Below are 3,653 nucleotides of genomic sequence, written 5' to 3' on the forward strand. Positions count from 1 at the left end.
TCTCTCTCTCTCTCTCTCTCTCACACACACACACACACACACACACACACACACACATACATACACACACACACACACACACACACACACACACACATACAAAAGCATTCAAACGCACTTCACTCTCCTACACATGGAAGTTTACGAAATTTTTTTGTAGGCGGAAAATAATAAATAACAAACAGAAACTAAAACCCCAGTTGTTACACACACACTGGTATCGTTTAGCCCCACGTCCTTCCTCCAGGATCACATATGCTAAAGAATAAAAATAACAGTTACGCTGTGAAACTATTATGTCGAAATGCTTAGCAACCCAACACCAAGTGCTTTAGCCATTGCGGATCCAATACAAGTGTAGTTATTCCGGCAGAGAATTCCCAAGTTTCGAAGCAGTTTCAATGAAATGTCCACATCTACAATGAAGTTGAGCGCTACTTTTGTCTACCATTTATGCTTCCTGTTTCAATCAAATTATCGCAAGTGCTTGAGCTTGCATTTAGTGTAAGCCATCAGTATTCCTTATATAGAAGTATACGTATTTTACACACACACACACACATACACACACACACACACATATATATATATAGGCGTAGGAGTGGCTGTGTGGTAAGTAGCTTGCTTATGAACCACTGCGTGGCACCTTGAATAAGTGTCTTCAACTATAGCCTGGGGTCGACTAAATACTGGTGAATGGATTTGGTAGACGGAAACTGAAAGAAGCCTGTCTTACATACGTGTGTGTTTGTGTGTATGTGTGTGTGTCTGTGTTTGTGTTTATACAAGGTGATTCAAAAGTCACCATACATAGGAAAAAAATTTTGTTTTATAAGAAACAGTTAAATAAAAAAAGACTGTTTCTTATTAAAAAAATTAATTGTTCTTATGTATGGCGACTTTTGAATCACCCTGTATATCCGTAACTTTGTCGTTCGGAAAAACAAACCGATAGAATAAGTACCAGATTTGGAAAGAAAATACTGGAGTCGATTCATTTGACAAAAAACGCTTCAGGGTAGCGCCCCAGCATGGCCGCAGTCTAATTACTAAAACAAGTAAAATATGAAAGATATTTAATAATTATCAATTGTGCTTGGATGGCCCACAAGTCCAAAGAAGCAACATTTTATATTGAAACACGTTCCTGCGGCAGTTCAGCGGAAGCGGGACACATCATCGGGTATTGAGTGCTTTTTGAGGAGTTCGTACCCAACTCTTTATTTATGAAATTTAACAGATGTTGTCTATGTGTAACCAATCTGATACTAAGCCTTTTCCTTTATCCTTTCCTCAAAGACAGCGTCTTTTAATAACTCTATTTCTGAAGAAATTTCTATTTGTTATCAAGACCTTGTACGTTTTAATATCTACCGAATGAACTTTTTTAGATTAATCAAGTGAGAGCAACCAAAGATACCGCCTACAGAAGCTGCCAAGCTGTTGTTTGAGTTTAGATGGATGCCGTCCTTGTAACTCTTTAACAGCTTTATAAAACAGACAGAAGAATTTTCCCGAGCTTTTTGATTATCAGCAGAATTATATGGCTGCAAAATGGTAGAGTAATTAGGATGTCGGACAGAATGCTTCGCAGTATGTGTTCCGATTTTCTGCGCTCTATATTCAAATGCCGCCGAGGTCAACTTAACTTTCCATCCTTTTCAAGTCGACAAAAACAATCCGAACCTAAAGTGGTTGATTGACGAAACTGTAAGAACGTTAGATCGGATGCCTTGAAGTATTTGCTCTGGGTCTTTGTGTTCTGAGTTCAAAGCTCATCATGGCCTGCTTGAGTGATAGTCTTAACCCGTCGCCCGGTTTACCACCACCACCACTACCTGGAAATTTGAATGCCTTTAACAGAGTCGGTTCTATTTGGAAGCATTTGGGTCGGGCTTCTGGTTCGATAATACCGATTTCTCACCTTCACAAGACTCGGGCATTGTCTTCCATCCTGACTCATAGATCAAAAGAAGAACAAAAACAGGCATCAGATTTGCACTCACCCCAGAGACTTCGAGAAACATCTTTGCATGGCGTCAAGCGCCAAAATATTGCTTAATCACAACCCTCCTTTATGTGAGTAACACAAAACTCCATCGTTTCAATCTATATAACAAAAATGACGAAGAGTTACTTAAATTTTAGAAAGATCTTGCAAATTGAAAATGATCAGCTTACAAATTGCATGTATAAAATACGTATTCGTTGGACGTTATTTTCTTTGCTTGATAACTTTAGCTGTTCTAGATTGTTATATACACATTCACCAACATAGCCTAATGCGCCAATAATTATTGATATATATATATATCGATTTGTAATAATATTGGCAGACAAGTTATAGGTTTCGAAGCAGTTATCTATAAATATTTTTCTCGTTGATTTTGAAAGATACGTTCACAACCGTAGGCCAGTTCTTCATTACAACTATACTTTCTGAACGTTTACGAAATGCGTATCTACGTATATCCGAGCGTTAGATTATATATATCATTCTGTGAATAAGTAATCATATACAACATGTAAACATGTATATGCATCAATAATTGATGTAGCATGTCATGTGACCCTTTGGGTCTGTTGCAGATAGTTTATTAGAAATTATTGGAAAAAATAAATATAAAAGTCTTGCAATTTGGATACATTGAGCTAATATCCAATTGAGGTAACACAAATACACGAACAAACACACATGCACACACACACAAACAAACAAACACACACACATACACACACACACACACATATATATACATATATATGTACATATGTATATGTATATATACCAATGTTTGTGAATATATATATATATATATATATATATATATATATATATATATTTGCGAATGTGTGCCTTAACTACAGATTTGTACAATTCTTTGTTTTCTATATTAGATATATCAGATGTTATAAGCACTCACATACATACATTTCATACATACATACACACATACACACACACACATGTCTATAGTACACACACACACACACACATATATGTATATATGCATTTACCTAGTATATATGTGCATATCTATGCTTTGTGTGTGTCAATATATATGCATGTATGTATGTATGTATGTATGTATGTATGTACGCATGTATATATATATTTATATTTATATATATATATACACATACACATACATATATGCATACAGATATTTATATACATATACACATATATATATATATATATATATATATACATATATATATATATATATATATATATATGAATATCTACAAGTAAACGATGTACGGATATAGCGAAAAAAAAAAGACTTTAGAAAGAAAAGAAAAAGAACAAGAAAAAAATGTGGGAAGCTGGAAGAGAGAAGAGAGGAGATTATAGCTTAGTTCAAAGATAATCATCACACGGCCTACCTCGGCGATTCTGGCTATAGATTACCGAGTAAAAAGTCCAAAAATAGTTCCTGTACTCTGAGACACTCAAAGAAAATAACCAAAGAACTGAAGAAGGAATAGTTAGATCAGGAAGCAATAATCTAATCAGGAAACGGATTTGGTGGAAGCGGGTGGAAAAGGAGAAAAAAAATAACAAATGGTATAAGCGTAAATATTAAAATATATCTGTCCAATTTTATGTTTGCATTTGGATGTGTTTCTGTTTGTGTATGTATATACCC

This window comes from Octopus bimaculoides, chromosome 10 (genome assembly GCF_001194135.2).
Source record: "Octopus bimaculoides isolate UCB-OBI-ISO-001 chromosome 10, ASM119413v2, whole genome shotgun sequence".
Classification (NCBI taxonomy): Eukaryota; Metazoa; Mollusca; class Cephalopoda; order Octopoda; family Octopodidae; genus Octopus; species Octopus bimaculoides.